At 42.2% G+C, this 20,825-nt stretch overlaps 1 protein-coding gene across 1 annotated transcript in view; it reads left to right on the forward strand.

The window, feature by feature from the left end:
- LOC149146917 (RNA helicase, ATP-dependent, SK12/DOB1 protein) overlaps positions 1-20,825 on the forward strand; it is a 565,347-nt gene that overhangs the window by 450,264 nt on the left and 94,258 nt on the right. The gene's annotated exons all lie outside the window — the stretch shown is intronic.

A 20,825-nucleotide genomic window follows, 5' to 3' on the forward strand; every position in this document is an offset into this window, starting at 1 on the left:
TGGAGATATGAATTTATTTTGATTATGGAATTACTATCAAGCCGACCTACAACTCATGTAGGCTCAGAAGCCCAACAGTCGCATCTATTCACCCACCAACGTTGTGTATAAATATAAGAGGACTTTTCCTCATTTGGACTCAGTCATCTCATCACATCTCTCTCTCTCTACTGCGCAGATATGAGTCTCTTCTCTACTGCGCTGAAATGGGTCTCTCTCTCTCACACATGTGAAGCCGGAAGCTATTGAATTTGAAGCTGCAACTGCAGAAGTAAAGATTGACTTGCGTGGCCTAGAAGATCTCCTCTTTGGAACTGCGCTGTAGGTTCATCTGAACCTCCTTTGAAAGCCGCAATTTTTGGTGGTGGAATGAAGTCAATCCAACAAACTGTTTGCAAGATATCGACTGCCCTAGTTTGAAGCCAGAAACTGCTGAAACTGAAGCTGCAACTGCAGAAGTAAAGATTGACTTGCGTGGCCTAGAAGATCTCCTCATCTGAACTGCGCTGTAGGTTCATCTGAACCTCCTCTGGAAGCCGAAACTTTTGGTGGTGGAATGAAGTCAATCCGACTGTCGGTTTGTGAGATATGGTCTGCCCTAGTTTGATAATGAAGCCGCTAATGTTGATGCCGCTGATCTAGGGTTTGCTACTGCTGATATGAATCAGATTTATTGTACTATTTCTCTCTGTTGAATTATTGAAGATAAAAGAAGATTTGATCAAAGGGTTTCCCCGCACATTGTGGGGTTTGTCCCTGGCTAGCCGCCACATCTTGTGTCTCTTGTCTTGGCTTGTGTTTTGTCGATCGTTTAATGTTCTATCTGCACTTTACTTTATGTACATGTGATTGCTAATCAGTGGAATATAATAAGAAAAAGAAGTAAACTGTTATAAGCATAGAACATACCATAACTTAACAACCTTGGATCAATGATCAAGGCAAAAGAGTTCAAACTACCTTCTATGACCATCTTAGCAGAAGTTCTGCAGGAAGGCAAGGAGGAAGACAATTCTTCCAAGGAAGACCAGCCCATCTAAGAAGGAAAGTGGTCAGAAACTTTGGTTCAAAGGCACTATGCAAGGCAAGTGTAGGGAGGCTGAAAGAAGAGGGTGAGTCACTCTCATTTACTGTTCAGATTAGTATATCGGTCTTTTAGAGACCAAAAGTTCTTTTAGTGCGAAGGCGTGATCCAAAATGGATTTTGGATAGACTCCTAAGTCTAAGTGGTTCTCATAGAGAAAAAATGAAAGTCCAAGGAAGTTCCTAGAAATAGCCCCATTGGAAAGATCTTTTCCTTCGGAATCTACTACAACTTTAATGGGCTAAAATGGACTTAGGATGCAAAAGTTATCGCATGCAGAAGATGCCCAGTTTCTTTGAAAAATGGCAAAAAACCCTTAAAAAGGGAAATCGAATTGGAAAAAGGCAAACGCTGGATTTAACATGAAGGCGGAGGAAACTCCGTTCTGCCGATCTGATTGATCGGATCAGAGGCATACAGATATGCGATATCGGGACTTGGATCTACTGATCGCCGATGATCGGATCGGCAAATCAGCGTCAGTGATACACAAAACCCCCGACCGAGTGATGTTGCGATCGTCGATATCTGCGATCGGCGATCGAAAACCCCCGATGCCGATAAAAGAGCCTGTCCTGATAAAATTATAAACGATATTTGATAATATTTCAAGTCCGGAGAAAAGGATTTTTCAATGTAAATCGCGATTCTGTTAAATAAACGAAATACAAAGGATAAAGGGCCGATGCGATATTATGGACCTGAAAGGGTTTATTTTAAAACTGTTGAATACTGTTTCAAGTCCAATATGAGCGGGATTTCTCAGAGTGCTTGATGCAACTTTGATTATTGCACATGATCTTGGTCGCCTCCATTTTCCTTCTGAATAGGTTCACAAGAAGTTTTCTAAGCCATATGGCCTCACATGAAGCTGTGCTTGCCGCCATATATTCTGCTTCAGATGAGCTCAGAGCCACGGACTTCTATTTCCTACTGCACCAGGAAGTTATTCCTGATCCAATGCTGAAACAGTACCCAGAGGTACTTTTCTGATCCACTGAGCTTCCTGCCCAATCTGCGTCAGTAAATTCACTCAATCTGATATCCTTAGTCCTGGTGTAGAAGAGTCCATAATCGACTATTCCCTATAAATACTTGAGAACATGTTTAGATGCTTCCCAGTGCGCCCTCTTCGGTTCCACCATGAACTGACTGAGGATGTTGATAGCGTAGCAAATGTCCAGTCTGGTATTGACTAGATACATTAGGGACCCTATGAGCTGCCTGTATAAGGTGGGATCGACATCCTTGTCTTATGATGCATCAATATTCTTCCAGTTGGTCATCATTGGAGTAGCCATGGGTCTATAGTCCTCCATCCTGAATCTTTCCAAGATTTCTATAGTATACCTCCCTTCCCCAAGGAAATAATGCATTCGTCTCAAATCCTTCATATTGAATTTTGTGGCTAGATTCTTCTTGTAGTCCCCAATGAGCCTGGATGATCTTGTCAGAAAGAGATCATCCACATACAATACTAAGATCAGCGGCTCATTCTCTACAACCAGATAGTAGAGATTTGGATCCGCATCACTCTTCACAAATCCCATCTGCAAGTAGTCATCGTTTCTACCATACCATGCTCTAGGTGCCTGTTTCAACCCATACAAGGCTTTCTTCAACCTGCATACATGAGACTTCTTTTCATGTGTCTCAAAGCCCTCTGGTTGTTCAATGTATACCACTTCTTCTATTAGCCTGTACAGAAAAGCTGTTTCAACATCCATCTGATGAATCTCCTACCCCATTTGAGGTGCAATTGATATCATGGTTCTAATATATGTATACCTGGCTACTGGGGCAAAGGTCTCCTCATAGATAATTCCTTCGTTCTGAGTATACCCCTTAGCCACAAACTTGGCCTTATATTTCTCAACACTGCTGTCTGCAGCATATTTGATCTTGTAGATCCATCTCGAACCTACCATTGATTTGTCTTGGGCCTTGGCACTACCTCCCAGACATCATTCACCATAATGGAGTTGTACTCCTCTAGCATCACATCTAGCCAAACCTAATGTTGAGCTGCCTCCTGGAAACTGGCAGGATACCTATCCTGAGCTACTAATGCCTGATATCTTTCTGGCTGTTTTCACTCCCTCTTACTGTTTCTTGGCACACCGATGAAGTCCTCTGCATCTCGCAGAATCTGACGAAGTTCCCTGCTAGTTCTTCCTCTGCCTGCTAGTTCTTACTTCTGTTGGTTGAAGAGGTTTAACCAATGACTCCTCTTTTGAGTGCTCCTCGGAAGGCATCTCACGAGATTTTCTGAAAGCCCTGTCCTCCATGCACTTTGCATCTTGTCGAACTACTACCTTCCTGCTTCCTGGAAGATAGATTCTGTATGCCTTAGCGTTCTCGCTATATCCCACCAGATATCCCTTTTCCACAGTTTGATCCAGCTTTTTCCTCTTTTCCGGGTATGCAACAATATGCTAAACTCCCAAATATCCTGAAATGACTGACTTCAGGTGTCTTCCCTGTAAAAACCTTCTCTGGAGTAATCTTCCCCAACGCCCGATGAGGAGTCTTGTTCTGAACATAGATTGTTGTGTTGCATGCTTCTGCCCACAGGAATTTTGGCATATCCTGATTATACATCATGGCCCTAGATGCTTCTAAAATAGTCCTGTTTTTCTTTTCTCTTACTTCATTATGCTCTAGATTGTAGGGAGCTGTCCACTATCTTATGATGCCATCCTCAGTGCAAAAATCAGTGAAGTCCTTATCGACATACTCTACACCATTATCTGAGTGCAAAACTTCTATTTTCTTTCCAGTCAGATTCTCCACTAGAGCCTTGAACTCCTTGAATTGACAGAAAACGTCATCCTTGGTTTTCAAAAAAAAAAAATCAAGTTTTTCTTGAGTGGTCATCAATGAACGTAAGGAAATACTCGGCACCATTGAGAGCTTTGATGGACATAGGTTCGCAGATATCTGAGTGTATCAATCCTAATACACTCTTGGCCCTGGGTCTACTCCTAGGAAATGTTGCCTTAGCATACTGTCCTAGAACATCCTCTGCATACATCATTTTGTTCCGTACTAAGATCTGGAACTCCTATTACAGTGCTCCTGAGAATTCTCAGAGCTCCATGTTGCAAATGTCTCAGTCTTTTGTGCCATAGTTCGTTCAAGTCCTTGTCTCCATGACTGCTTATTAGTGCCATTGGTGATTCTAGTTGTAATCTATACAACCTGTTACTTTTGATCCCGATCTGCAATTTCCTTTTCTAGCTTTGGTGTTTGACGTATACCTTCTCCTTGATGAAGTAGACGTCATAGCCCTTGCCTTGAAGTTGCAACAGGGAAAGTAAGTTCATCCCCAATCCTGGTACATGCAGCACATTTGTAGGACGGAACCATTCTCCCGATTCTATTTGAAAAACTATGTTACCCTTCCCTACTGGAGTACACTTTGCCTTGTTCCCCATGGTGATCTGAAAGTTCATCTTCTCTTCTCGATATTTTGAGAAACATTCCCTGATTCCCATCATATGCCAAGAGGCTCCACTATCTATATACCATACTTCTGATGATGCAGAACTAGTCATACAAGCCACTTCTTCTTCTAGCCTGGATGCCAACATAGAGAAATCAAAATCTCTTTCTCTTGCGCAATTTTCTAAAAACCTGTGTGAGTCCCCTGACGTGGAAGCCTTTGCATCATGGTCTCAACCCATAACTGATTTTCCCTTCCCGTCTTTGATTACTTGCTCTGATACCATGTGAAAATTCTATCACTGCAACATCTGATTTACTTTGCCTACTTATTTTCAATAAGTTATTTATGAAATTCCTTCAATAAACATTAAAATAAATTCTGCTGCAGATATCACACCATAATACAAAAACAAACACATGCACAAGAATCAACACATCGACACAGATATTTTGGACAACAGTCCCCGGAAAAACCCAATGTGGGAAAACCGGTGCAGCAAGGGAGGATTTTATTATTCAACAATTCTTCAGTACAACAGGGTGCCAAACTGGCTTACCCAACAGAGAGAAAAATTCCCCAACAATTCTCCCAGTCCTAGCGTCAGCCTGGTTGACCTCTGCGTAGCTCCCAGACACTTTGCGTCAGCCCCTGCTTGACTGCATCAGCCGTGGGCCTCTCTGCGTCACTCACGCATGCCCTCTAGTGACTATGCAGTCTGCTGCTGCCTCTGCATCTTCTTGAAAGGCTTTGTGTTTGCCTCTCTTGCCTCTGTGCTGGCCTTCTGTTGCTGATCCCGACTTTCTGTTCCATACGTGTTGCCTCCTGCTGCTTTCCAGACCACTAGTTCGAATTTCTTAGCTAACCCTGCTCTAGAAATTGAACTGACTGGTGTCCCTTAGTGTGTTTTCCAACTGACCCTCTAGCCTCCTCTTATACTTTTCTTGTTGGTCCTTCAACGACCGAGATTAAATCTGTAATCAATGGATAAGATTAGATTTGGCTTGATCCATGACTTTTGGAACCTTCTAACCCAATTTTATATTAATACTCATTAATATTTTATTTCTCCTAGGTTTAGACTTAGGAACTCCATTAAAAATATTAATTATTTTAATATCTCCCAAACCAGTTAGAATCTGCCCAAACCAATTTTCATGGCTAGAGCACATCCGATGCTACCCCAAATCAACAAATAGAAATCCCAATCCACATGATCATGAGTTACAAACGAGGCTCTCCTTGTATTTATATGAGCCTTTAGAATTTCGATTTGGTCTAATTAGCCTAATTAAGCCCCTAAAATCACTTTAATGTGAAAAAAAACAATCATGTTGGTGACAAGCCCACCAAATAGATCAAAAGTACAAAATTTGCTTTCCTAATGAGGCCGAAATGATAAAAGAATGGTGCAAAGGGTTGTTGGAAGGCCAAGATAAGTCCTCCATGTCCCATGATGAAGAGGAGGGCTCCCAAAATGATGATCAAGGGTGTGGCCCCTCGGTTTGCAAGTGGCCGTGGGGCACAATCAAGGGTGTCATGGGTCTCCAACTAGATCAATCATGTCAATGCTCCATCAATAAAGTCTAGAATGATGACATAAGCCCTCACATGTCTCTTCGGATGAGACATAACCCCATCTAGGCCCTGGATCAACTGCCAAGTGTCAGGTGCAACTGTGTGGTCGACTGGGCAACATGGTCCAAGTACATCATGACGTTTGCATAATTGGGCATGAGCAAGTAATGTGTGGTGCTAAAGAATCCCGTGGTGTGGCAATCAATGCTCTGTTGTGGTGGAGGCCCATGGCTCTCAACGCTCACCCTACAAGTGCCATTATGACCCTCTGGAGTGCTTAGACTGCATATAGGGAGACCAAGTCCAAATGGAGACCCACCTTCAATCCTATATAGGACCAATGTGTCTCTTCACCTTCCAATACAACAATTCATTAGTGAAATTAAGTAAATATGCTTGCAAACCAAGGGGAAAAGTGGACACTTCATAGTGGTGATGCCCTTCCAAATGGGCTTTAGAGTATATGGGTGTCACCAAGCTCAACGAGAGAGGTTAATAAATGACCCTTTTAGGTAGTTTCATCCTCTAAGGGAGCGACAGGTCCTTGGTATATCCGTCAAATTGTAGGTGGGATGTGAAATGATGGTGGAACTGAGTGGGGCAACAGGGAAGGCTCCAAGAAACATGCCATGGTACAAGGGTAGTGATGATGGGGGAATCTCACACATTGCGTGTATAGATGTAGGAGGGAGCAATCGTGGTACATGAGTTACCTAGATGTTTGTTTTTCCACCCTTCTTCATATGTGTTTTGCCTTTATTGATTTTTCTTTCTTTTAACTGCTCGGGGCTCCACGGGATGAGAGCATGATGTGTATGATAAAGTAGTGATTACCCCCTTAAGGTTGGGTGGTTCATCGCCCAACAGGGGTTGGGACATTCATGGGTTCCTTAATGATGTAGGGGACATTCATAGGTGCCGAAGGAAACCAAGGCGATGGCCATAATGATAGGGGGTAGAGCTCATGTTTGGCTTTTGCCAACACCCTAAATTTTATGTGCCAACCATCTTTTGCATTTTATGGTACATTTCTTGTTGTAATTAGCTAAATTATGCTTTTAACTTTATTTTTAGCTGCATTAACCTCTCGGGCATTGTTCCAGCCCTGACCCAAGGTGTGGACAAGGGGAGGGTGTGGTTAACTCCTTTTGGACCCAATGGACAAATGTGGACCTAGATAGGAAAAGTGTGAAAAGGAGTTATAGTGAGCAGAATATAGTGATATATATGGCATTGGGGAGAGGGACCACTCAACAAAATTTAGGGTTTCCCATGTAGTGCCACTCCTAAAGCTAGCAACCAATAAAGGAGATCCCACAGGAATAGGATACAAGGTTAACCACCAAGTCGAGACAAGAAACAAGAGTACATACCAAGCCGATTCTTTCCGTCGAATCCCCCCACTAATCCATGACCAAATGTGTCCAAGAAAAGCAAGCATGTGCCCTCAATTACATAATCAAATGCCATACCTTTGGTGTTGGAAGGCGCACCCTCAAACATACGATCATAATGGATGGGCGAGGGCACATAATTTATAGCTCAGGTGGCGGAGAATGGTGGCACGTCGAGCTATCTGGTAGCTGTAGACAAATCTAGGAGAAAATTTCTCTTATAGGGTCACCCATTGGTGGTGGGTAATAGGCCCCAATTTTGGAAGAGAAGCCACATATGAAGTCTTATTGTAACCATTTCTTTCAAGCTTGGTTGACATAGATGCAATAATGGTTAATGTATTTGATGATGAAAGTTGCAGCACTGGATATTGCGTGTAATTGCCAGGTGGTTCCATCTATACGTCTGGGCAACTTAACTGGCGTCTAAGTCCTCCAAAGGAACATATTGACACTCATAGGTGATGCATTGAGAGCCATGGGACTCCGAACAGTTTTAGAGCATCATTCATAGCCATGGGCACCTTCAACACCCACAATGTTCTTGCATTTTCGCTATTATTTATGGGATGATGCACCTAGAAAAGTTTGCCCCTCGTCGACCGAGCAGTATATACATGGTGTGGCAGTTGATCTAGGGCCTAAATGAGGTTTGTTTCATTCCTTGAGACATGGGATGGCTAGCACTATCTTCAGTGCCATCAATGTTGAAGCAGAAACAAAGTTTTCATCACTTGAAGACCCATGAGACCTTGTTTTGTGCCCCAAAACCACATTTGGGGTCCACAGGATGATTTGCACCGAGATACAGGTGCCAACCCCTACATCTTGATTTTAGAGGCCTTGTATAATTACCATAGCACCAAAAGGCCTCAACGTTAGGCTTTTAGAAGCCCACGCAAGCATGATATTAGCATTTCGGCTAACATATGTAGAGATGAAATTAAAATTGCAAAAGCTACTGTTGATAGCATTGGTTGTGCTCTAGCCACGAAAATTGGTGGAGGCTAAAGCACATGAGATCTCTAATACCCAGAAATGGTTTGGGCAGGTTCTAAACAGTTTGGGAGATATTAAAATAATTAATAATTTTAATGGAGTCCTTAAGTCTAAACTTAGGGAAAATAAAATATTAATGTGAATTAATATAAAACTGTGTTAGAAGGGTCCAAAAGTCATGGATCAAGCATGAGTTAATCTTAGCCATTGATTAGGTACTTAATCTTGGTTGTTGAATTGTCAACGAGAAAAATATAAGAGGAGGCTTGAGGGTCACTTGGAGAACACATTGAGTTGATCAAGATTTCGATTTTTTGGGGCAAGGTTTGCTGAGGAAGTCAAAAGAGTGATCAGAGTTGTAGCTGAGGGGCAGTGAATATAGAAGCAAAGAGGCATAGATAGTACCAGGAGGATCAGCGCAGAAGTCGGGAAAGGGATGCAGAGCCAGCCATAGGTTCACGCAGAGCCAGCCAGGGCTGACGTAGAGGCAACCAGGTGCTGCGCAGTGCCTCAGAGAGCTAGCGTGGGTGACACAGGGACTCTAAGGGCTGACGCAATGCCTCCAGAGGCTGACACAGGGCGAGCTAGGGTGACGTTGGGCAGACGTTGGGCCAGAAATGGCTGACGTAGTCCCTGGAGGCTGACGCTAGGGTTTTCGTGGGGCAAATTGGAGCTAGGAGCTATAGGAGTGTTTGTTCAGGGTTTCAGCTGGAACATATGTCTCCAACTGAGAGGTACTACTGCCGAGATTATTCTTTATTGGGTGAGCCGGTTTGGTACCCAGATTGTATTCTAAAACTGCTTAATAATTAAAACCCTCAAATAGTTGCACCGGTTTTCCCGCATTGGGTTTTTTCGGGGACGTTAGTCGAAAAACAACGGTGTCACTTGTGTGCTTGTTTTGTTTCCTTTAGTTGATGATCTGTAATGTTTTGAACATGTACTTGTATTTATTTTCAGTCATAGTTGCGGGGGAGTGCCCCCCCCCCCCCGAACCCGCTCCCGAATCGCGCTCCGGGCGGGAGCGGCTCGGGAGCACACTCCCAAAATCGCTCCCGAACGGGAGCGATTTTTGGGAGCGCGCTCCCTAAAAAAAATTTGCGCTCCCTGCCCTGTTCGGGAGCATTTCAGGGAGCGATCGCTTCGTCGCTCCCGGAGCGATTTTTAATGCCCGTGAGCAATCGAGGAGCGATCGCTCCCGGGCATTAAAAATCGCTCCAGGAGCGTTTCGACGGGCGCCGGAAGCGATCCGGCGGAAAAAATTTCCGCGGACGCCAAAAGAATCGAATTTTAAATTTTTTTTTTGGTTTTAAAAGGCCAATGGGCCTAAAAAAATTCATTGTTACTTCATTGAGCAAGAGTTTGGAGCAAGAGCAATAGCAAAGGAGCGAGGAGCAAGTGCCGAGGAGCGAGGAGCAAGCCTGCAGAGGTAAGTAGCTTAGTAATTTAGTTAATTTAATTTAGTTTATTGAGTTTAAAAATCATGAATTTAAATTAAATTAATTAATCCCAATAAATTAAATTAATTTGCGGATTCAAGAATCAAAACCCTACAAACATCAAACACCATGGACCTGGCTATATTTCTTGGCATTTTCCTCTTCCTGGTCCCTTTTATGGTTATTATGGTGCTAGAGAGTAGGAAACGGAGGGGCCAAACTGAAGAGGGGGATGAAGAAGCTGGAGAAAGTCAAATTGGTGAAAACCCCGGTGAGGAGGAGCTGGAGGAGGGTGAACATGACCCTCAAAAACCTAAACAAGACCAAACTCCATTGTGGAAATATGTTAACCGGGCTGAAACAGGGAGAGGTGGTGGAACCACTAAATTTCATTGCCCCCATTGCAACACTGATTACACAGGTTCATACACCCGTGCTAGAAGACACCTCTACGGGAAAAGGCCATGGGATGGAGACAAACAAATAGGAATCAAAACTTGTACAGCGGTGTCAGCAGCGGATAGAGTCAAATACATAAGGGAAGAGGAGGAAGCCCAATACAGATCAAAAAAATCAAGGGGTTTCTTTGAACCAAGCTCACAATCACAAAGAAATCCTTCAACATCCTTCCAAAGCAGGGGATATGGAGGCACAGGGTCATCATCTTTAAGGCGTAGAACCATATCAAATTTCCTTGATGAGGGGTGTAGGAATGATGTGGATTCAAAGGTTTACAGGTTTCTCTATGCATGTGGGATACCATTCAATGTTCTTCACTCACCTTATTGGCACGAAATGGTTTCTGCCATAAATGATGCCCCTAAAGGATACAAGAGCCCTGGGTATGACAAGGCAAGAACCGTTGGCCTTGATCATGAAAAAGCAAAAATATCACATTCTTTGGATAGAATGACAAGTTCTTGGACTGACCATGGGGTGTCCATTGTATCTGATGGATGAACAAATGTAAAAGGCAAGCCATTGATAAGTGTTCTTGCTGTGTCTGTTAGTGGTCCCATCTTTCTAGCTGCACATGATTACTCAGACAAGTTCAAGACCGCCATCAACATTGCAGAAGCATTACTTGAAACAATTGAGCGTATTGGCCCATACAATGTCATCCAAGTCATCACTGATAATGCTCCTAATTGTAAGGCAGCGGGAGCAATTATTGAGGATAAATACCCCAACATATTTTGGTCTGGATGTTTGGTTCACACATTGAACCTTCTGTTGCATGATTTTGTCAGGAACAAAAATGAACAATACCAATGGATTGGTGATTTGTACAAGAAAGGCAAACAAATGATAAAATTTATTACAAATCATAGCAATACCCATGGCCTTTTCCGCAGTCACTCGAGATTGGAGTTGTTGAAGATTGCGAAGACTAGATTTGGTAGCTATTACCTCACCTTCAGGCGCCTTTTGAAGGTAAGAGAGGCATTAGCTAGCATGGTATCAAGTCCACATTGGCAGGTATTAAAGGAAAGGGCTACAAATGTAGCTGACATGGCAGGTTTTGAAATGGTGGAGGAGGCCGCTCTTGATGGGCAGTTTTGGACAAGTGTGAGGCAGGTATTGGATTTCACCAAGCCAATTTATCACATGATTCGGTTTGCAGATACAGACAAACCAGTGATTGGCGAGGTGTATGAGCAAATGGATACCATGTTGGGGGAAATAAAAGACATTGTTCATAATAGAGATCCCAACTTGTACAAACTGATTCATGATTTTGTGTGTGAACGGTGGAATAGGCTTAATCTTCCACTACATTGCTTGGCGTATATCCTTATGCCAAAATACTACTCTACATCTTGGTTGGGCCAACCTGCAGCAGGGGGTGGGGTTAGGACCAAACCCCATTTAGATCCAGAGGTAACTAAAGGATATTTGGAAGCATTAGAAAAGTTGGTACCTGACAGGGAGGAATTTGCCGCTGTGCGCTTTGAAATAGGCAGATACTTCAGTGGCACTGATTTGTATGGTAACTTCCATGCAATGGACGACAGAGATAGATTTGATACTCTCACATGGTTGGAAACATATGGCGGGCATGGACTTTTGCCAAAATTGGCAAAAAAAGTTCTTTCACAGGTTGTAAATACTTCTTCTACAGAGAGGTGTTGGAGCACCTACAGCTACATACATAATGTGAAAAGAAACAGACTCAATGAAAACCGAGCAGAAAGCTTGGTTTATGTGCACTACAACTTGAGGTTGTTGAGTCATTACTGTGATCAGGCTTATGAGGATCCCACATATAAAATTTGGGACAATCACCCAGAGGATGACAATTTGGAGGATGGCATTGTACATATTGAAGAACTGGAAGAGGAACTTGTAAGGGATGAAGATGAAGCAGCTGCAGCAGCCATGCCACCACCACCTCCACCTCCACCATCCAGTAGCAGTGCTCGAGGTCCGAGTCTTGTTCCTTTGCTGTCGCCACCTCCATCTACACCCTCACGTGGAGGTTCTAGTTCTGGTCGTCGGTTTGTGCGGGAGACTCCTAGAAGACCACCACGACCTGCTTATACTCCTGGAGACTCTCGTGGCAAGGGCCACATGTAGATTCTGATTTACAGTTTACTTGTCTTTTTTAGTTTCTATTAGACTTTAGTTTTCATAACTATTGAGTTTTGAGTCCTTGACTCTTGACTCTTGACTCTTTCATATCATAATGATATTTTTTGTAAACAATATATCACTGTGACAATGAAAATTTGAAGTTTGAAGTTGGGCCTTGGCAATTATAACTCATTGGTGATGATGTGAATTATGAATATGATGCTTCGTGAAAGACTAAAGTTGTTTCATTTCATTTCATTATTCATGTTTCATTTTATAAATTTATAACATTTCATATCATATTAACAGTTAGAAGTTAGGATTTAGAAATATCTTAGATATTACTTCTTGTAATGGTTAAACTTAGCTTACAAGTACAACTTTGGTGATCAATGATGATAAATGTTATTGAATTTTCAATTTTGAAAGCTTGAAGTTGAAACTTTAAGATTGAATTTGATGAATCATGATTTATGAGACTCAATATGTTGTAGTTGTAATATGTATTTTACTAACTTGTGGACATGGTTGATGACGATTATAATTTCTAGATGATTGATGTGATATGGTTCAATGATCAATCTATGTTTTTTTATGTTTTTTATGTCTAATTCATCATTCTACATGTTTTTGTTGACATATATGTATCAAAAAATAAAAAAATATAAAAAATATATATATTTTTAAAAAATCACTCCCAGATTCGCTCCCAAACCAGGAGCTTCTGAAAATGGTCGCTCCCGCTCCTGCTCCCACTCCCAAGCAACATTGTATTTACATAGTAAATAACTTGTTAATTAATCAGAACAAGTAGGCGGAAATAAATCAGAAAAGTACATGAAGGGTTTCTAACAATTAGACTTAAAAATTCCAACATGGTATCAGAGGGTGGTTGCAAATCACAGGAGAACTGAGGACATCAGCCAAGCAGAGTAGCAGTAGTAGAAAATAGTGGTCCCGAGTGACAGAAGTTGTTCCTAGCAGAGAAGTAGCAAGGAAGGGGTGATGCAGTGCCTGCATCATCAAGTTTGAGCCAGGAAGAGGGTCAGTGTAGTGGCAGAGGGGAGAAAACTCGACCTACCCAATGCCCAGTCATCTTTCTCAGTCAGGAAGGGTTGACGCCCGTGGCCTGGAGGTGCGAATTTTGCTGGTGCTGGACTGCACAGAGCCTAGAAGCTCTAACCTTCAGTTTGCTGGAGCTTAGGAGGCTATGGGTAAATTGCAGAGTGAAGCTGGTGGGGTACTATAGTCAGAACAGTACCTAACAGGGCAAGACCATGGAGGAGGGAGTTGCTATCGAGGATTTCTAGCCAAGAAATCTAGATCAGTGGTGCAACTGTTGTAAAGATCGGAGTGGGGGCATCTCGACTTTGGCAGAAGGGTTTCCAGGAGGGAAATCGAGGCTCAGAGGGAGCCACACCAAGAACTTCTAGGAGGGAAGTAGAGGAGTAGCGAGATGGCAGTGAACGAGATAAGGGACTAGGACAAACTGGACGGAGCCTCAAACTTCGTAGTTTGGAAGGCCAAAATCTTGTTCGTTCTAGACAGGAATCATGTCAAGCACTTCGCCTTGAGGACAATAACAATCCTAGTTGACCTAGCTGAGAATGAAAAGTACGAGGAGGCATGGTGAGGGCCGAGAGCATCATCCTTGACGGGGTCAAGGACATGTAGTACCACATATTGCCGAAAAGGACATGGCAAATGAGATGCGGGAGGCCTTAAAGAAATGGTACCAGCATACTTCTGTGCAGAGAAGGATGCTGCTTGAAGATTAGTTGTGGTCACACTAGATGCATAAAGGGGAGCAGATAGACACCTTCCTCAGTCGATTGAAGGAGATCCGGGATCAGTTGACTTCCATAGGGGCCACGCTGGATCAAGACTTGATGGTGAGGACAGCCTTGAACGCAGTCTTAGAAGACTGAGAGGTGTTTATCCAAAGTATACTGGGTAGGTCAACCCTTCTAGATTGGGAGGAACTGTGGGCAGCTTTTCACCAAAAAGAGATCAGAACGCTGACCAAGGGAGGAAACAACGGAAAGGGGGTCAGAATCAAAAAGGAGGAAGAGGATGATGCCCTAGCATCTGAGGGAAAGCAGGAGAAACAGAAGAAGAAGGACCTCTCCAAGGTCAAATGCTTCCACTGTGGGGAACTGGGTCACTATGCGAGCCAGTGTCCAAGGAAGAAGAGCAAGGGAGAGGCTTCCGAGACCAAGGCTGCGCCAGCAAGGGCGGAGAAGGAAGTGGAGACAGATGATGACTGTGCCATGAGTGCTCACATGCCACTTGAGAGGAAGTGGGGAGACATCGAGCTGTAATCAGATGGACTACAGGCGATGAGGGGCAGGATCCTCAAGGTACCCAGCGTCTTGGATGATACCTTGCTACGAGAGCCCCGAAAAGGAGTAGCAGTATTGGTAGATGTCAGTAGAGACGGATGCGATTGGAGCAACAGAGGGAGCTACAGTGCAGGATTCCTAGGATAGCGTGAGGCAGCAGTGCGAGATGCATGGAGTTGTTGCAACAACGCAGAGGTCAGGGAAGGGGCACTTGTCAGCGACAGAGGGAGTTTCAACATTGAGGGTGTGTCTAGCCTGACAGAGATGTCAGAGTTGGGAGATCAGTTACTTACTTCTCGATAACTAAGTTGCAGTGCAGTAGTTAGCAGTGGCAGTGCTATGGGCAACACAATGTAGCATGATGAGATGGGCTGTTGTACGGATGCAGCAGTGGCAGTGGCAAGGCCATGGGTAGCAGTACATGATGCAGCAGTGATGTTGGGCAACAGGCCTAGCATCAGCACCAAGACCAATGCTAGATGATCAAGGTGATGCTTAGTGAGGAATCTTACTAGAGCACAGTCCACGCTAAGAGGGAGTGTTGATTTGGGGTAGCATTGAATGTGCTCTAGCCACGAAAATTGGTGTAGAGGCTAAAGCACATGAGATCTCCAATACCCAGAAATGGTTTGGGCAGATTCTAAACAATTTGGGAGATATTAAAATAATTAATATTTTTAATGGAGTCCCTAAGTCTAAACTTAGAGAAAATAAAATATTGATGTAAATTAATATAAAATTGTGTTAGAAGGGTCCAAAAGTCATGGATCAAGCCAGAGTTAATCTTAGTCGTTGATTAGGGACTTAATCTCGACTGCTGAATTGTCAACGAGAAAAATATAAGAGGAAGCTTGAGGGTCACTTGGAGAACACATCGAGTTGATCAAGATTTCAATTTTTTGGGGTAGGGTTTGCTGAGGAAGTCGAAAGAGTAATCAGAGTTGCAGCTGAGGGTCAGTGAATACAGAAGCAAAGAGGCAGAGATAGTACTAGGAGGATCAGCGCAGAAGCCAGGAGAGAGGGACGCAAAGCCAACTAGAGGTTCACACAGAGGCAGCCAGGAGCTGCACAGTGCCTCAGAGAACCGGCGTGGGTGACGTAGAGGCTCTAAGGGCTGACATAGTGCCTCCAGAGGTTGATGCTGAGCCAGAAAGGGTTGGTCCCTAGAGGCTAACGCTCAGGTTTTCGTGGGGCAGATTGGAGCTAGGAGCTATTGGAGTGTTTATCTGGGGTTTCAGCCAGAACATTTGTCTCCGACTGAGAGGTACTATTGCCGAGATTATTCTCCGTTGGGTGAGTCGGTTTTGGCGCCCAGATTGTATTCTAAAACTGCTTAATAATTAAAACCCTTAGATAGTTGCACTGGTTTTCCCGAATTAGGTTTTTTTAGGGACATCTGTCCAAAAACAACGATGTCACTTGTGTGCTTGTTTTGTTAACTTTAGTTGATGATCTGTAATGTGTTGAGCATGTACTTGTATTTATTTTTTGTATTTACATGCTAAATAACTTGTTAATTAATCAATACAAGTAGGCATAAATAAATCAGAAAAGTACATGAAGAGTTTCTAACAGTAAGACTTAGAAATGCCAACAGCTAGTAGGTCAGCTTGTGACATAGGCCATTATTTGCACATTATTATATTCTTAGAGGGGATTGTAGGCTAAAATTGGTTATGTTAGAGCACATATATATTGGAGAGACCTCATTCGATCTCTCATCATCATCACAGTTGTAATTTCGCCCTCCTAGAGGAACTCACACTTGCTATTTGTGGACTATATTGGATCTTGGATGCATTTTGATTTTTGGAGCTGATTTTTGGACATTCTTTGGACCTATTCTTTGGATTAATGGATGCATTTCTTGCATGTTGTCTTGTAAGTACTCTTAATTGTCGAAGATCTATTTTGTATGTCTCATGTATGGAATGATTGATTCTAGTTCATCTTAAAATTGTGCCCTAATTTTATTGAAGATTAATTCAATACTAGTTAGATGAATATTGCATACATCACTCATATGTGACATGTTAAGAATTGTTCGAGTGGTAAACTCCTAGTAGCTCTCCCATAAAACTCCATAATTTCATTGACTGGGTAAATGCTTGAAATTTGTTCCTAAGGCATCAAATTTCAGCCTCCTTAGAAGCAAGGTTAGCTAATCTAAGACATCCTTAACTCCATATGGCAAAAGGACAAGGCACTAATCCAAATTGTTTGTGATCAATCTCACTTTTCCTCCATATATTTTCTCTCTTAAATGTCGGTCTTTTCAAGGCTAGAGAAGGAGCTAGGGCTTGGTGCAAATTTCTAGGGAGAGGGGATTTTGGTGGTTGGAGAGCCTAAACATCAAGATGTTAGGGTTTGCCACAAAACCTATGAATTTGGTGGGTATCCACTTCAATTTAATCTGTAAATTCTCTTGCCATAGGTGTTTTCCCTAAGAGGGAAACCCCCTCAACGTAATGTCTTTCTTGAAGGTTTCATGAACCTTGCATTAGCTCATATTTATTGTAAGAAACCTTTTCTCCTTGCCTTGACCTTGAAGTTTCTCCAACACTCGTCCAATCACTCAAACCCTAGGTCTTGAGCCCTTATTTCTAGCATTGTTCATAGAAAGTGAATTGCTTCTTTGTGAAGCCTTGGACCAAAATTGTGTCTTGCTTGAAGACCTCCTAGTGAGATCATTTCATACCTTAACCCTAAAATATATATTGTAAGTGATCTCTTCCTTACTAAGAGTCGTCCCATCAGTAAAAGTCCATTAAGAGCAGGGGGTTTTGGCTATGGTGACAGTTGGCCACTACTCCATTGTTGCTTCTTGGTCTAGTTTATATGTTGTTGGAATTCCCTCTTCAAGGCCTGTTAGATTTCGTGGCAACATGACTTTGAGGAGAAAAAGCAGAAGGCTGGAACTTGTAAGGGGAATTGTTTGGGTATAATTGCCCAATGTGAGGTTTGAACGGTGTTTGGAAGATTACTAAGGGCAATTGGAACTTTGGGAGTTATAGTAGTTTGATATTTTTTGGCTGGTTTGTGCTAGAACCCCAAGGGGAGTAGTGTTACAGGCTAATGGATTGCCAAGGCAGAGAAGGGGGTGCACTACCTTGGGTTGTGTAGGTCGGAGAATGTAGGATTGTAGTTCTAGAGGCCTATGTCACAAGGTTCGTCAAACTTTAACCTTGAGATTCGAATTTTGGCAAACCTTAAAAAAATTTCTAGGTTCGGCAAACCTTATTGAACCTCATAGCCATTGAACAAGTCCATATATCAAAACTCATAACTTCATGTCACAACTCAAGCTTGTAATTTATCCTTGCATTTCCATGTCCGTAATAGCATTTTTGATGTTTATTGATGTTGATTTCTTACTATTTTATCCTATAATTCATTATATATATATATATATATATATATATATATATATATATATACGAACATTATGGTGACCCTCATCCGAACCTCATCAAAAAATTCAAACTCAAACCGAACCTAATCATTGCCGAACCCAAACTCAAACCCGAACCATGTGACATTGCTAGAGGCTACTAGAGTTGGTACTTGGGCTAGTCCTTGTTTGGTATTGTTTATATGACCGTAGTTGGCTCTATGTGAGGCTTTGGCAATGTGGAGTTATAACTCGATCTTGGGGTTGATTCATTGCTAGGAGATTTGGAGTAGTATGGTTTATGGTTCGGTGGAATTTTTAAGGTTTGCAGCCAATTGGTGAATTACATCAGATAAAAGTGCAACTTATACTATGTATTGCATGTTGTGTTCCTCTAAATTGTAAGTGTTTGTTAATGTATTTATATGTTTATGCATGATTATATTGTTGTTCTGGTCATAATTATAGACACATATCATGTAACTGCTTTAGACATGCGTGAATAGTGTTATTGATGGGTACCCAGGTAACTAAATTGGATCTAATAACAAAACCAAAATATATAAGAATTGGTATTTGAATAATTGGATGCCATGACGTGGAATTGATGCTAGGCATACATAGCTAATACGTACAACTAATGGATAGGATTTCTGCATATTTTATTGACAGATAGTAAAATTGAATACATGGTTGCTGGCAGTAAACTATGCATAAGGATGATGGGTGGTAGACCCTCTTATGCAATCATATTTCGGTTGATCTACATATGTAGTCAAATAGTAGGTTACTGTGAAAATTCTATCATTGCAACAACTGATTTATTAGACCTACTTATTTCCCAATAAGTTATTTATGAATATCCTTCAATAAACATTAAAATAAATTTTGCTGCAGATATCACATCATAATACAGAGACAAACACATGCACATGAATTAACATATAGACACAAATATTTTGGACAATCAGTCCTCGGAAAAACCCATTGTGGGAAAACCGGTGCAGCAAGGGACGATTTTATTATTCAACAATTCTTTAGTACAATTGGGTGCCAAACTGACTTACCCAACATAGAGAAAATACTACAGCATTGCCCCCAGTCTCAGCGTCAGCCTAACTGACCTCTGCATAGCTCCCAGACGCTATGCATGAGCCCCTGCCTCTCTACGTCAGCACTAGGGCCCTCTGTGTCACTCACTCAGGCCCTCCAGTGACTACACAGTACTGGGCCTCTCTGTGTAACTCACGCAGGCCCTCCAGTTGCCTCCTACTACTTCCCAGACCACTAGTTCGAATTTCTCAGCTAACCCTGCTCCAGAAATCGAACTGACTGGTCTCCCTCAGTGTGTTCTCCAACTGACCCTCAAGCCTCTTCTTATACTTTTTCTATTGGTCCTTCAATGACCGAGATTAAATCTCTAATCAATGGCTAAGATTAGATTTGGCTTGATCCATGACTTTTGGAACCTTCTAACCCAGTTTTATATTAATACCCATTAATATTTTATTTTTCCTAAGTTTAGACTTAGGAACTCCATTAAAAATATTAATTATTTTAATATCTCCCAAACCGGTTAGAATCTGCCCAAACCATTTCTGGGTCTTGGAGATCTCATGTGCTTTAGCCTCTCCACCAATTTTCATGGCTAGAGCACATCCGATGCTACCCCAAATCAACAATTACCTCCATAAACTATTGGGACAATCTACTTCTCGTACAGTGGGGGCAACCAAGTTGAGTTAAGTGGTAATATTTGTCAGCTGGGTGGTTGGGGGGTGCTACAAAGTTGCATGACTAAAGAAGGGCTAAGTTGAATTATCCCAACCCCTATGCAATGAAATGTATATGCTTTTTCCACCCCTTTTAGTTTAATGATTTGTCTTTGTTTTATTGTATGGCTCGGGAGACCCAGCTTTGTTTATGCCTTTCCAATATGTCTTAAAGATGTAGCAGTTCCTCACTCATAGGGGTTGAGACATTCAAGAATTCCTTTCAGATAGAGCATGACATGTTGAAGAATTGGGTGATGGCTAATGAGCGTTGTAGAGCTCATGCTAGGCTTTTGTCCATGTCCTTACTATGTCCCAGCCATCTTTTGCATTTTTCCATTTCTTTATTTGTGGCTTCATATGGTTTTATCTTTCTTTTAGCTGCATCAACTTCTCAGAGCAAATTTTTGGGCCCCGACTTATAGATGAGGGTATGAGTTGCCAATTCCAGTGACAAATGATAATCAACCCAAAGAATGGATGTGGATAATAAGGGAAACATGAAAGTTTTTAAGTACGGATTGCCTTGGGCATCTTATTTCAGTCAATGCCTCTGATTAGTGCCCCTATTGAAGGAGCGACCTTAGGGGAGGTTACACTGGACTAGGGGCAACTAATAACCTCCCAGGAGAAGCATGGGAACAAGGGTATAACCAAGAGCAGTCAATCATATAGCTTGGCCTGTGATCTATATTAGTATTCCCCAAAACATTAAATGGAAGTACTTGATTACATAGATGGTTAGTGTACCTTTTGACAGATGACCCACCTCATTAAAAAAACATGCCAGATGGGAAAGAGCACAGA

This window comes from Pinus tabuliformis, chromosome 9, assembly GCF_031772625.1.
Source record: "Pinus tabuliformis cultivar Carrire ecotype Pingquan chromosome 9, CPIR1, whole genome shotgun sequence".
Lineage (NCBI taxonomy): Eukaryota > Viridiplantae > Streptophyta > Pinopsida > Pinales > Pinaceae > Pinus > Pinus tabuliformis.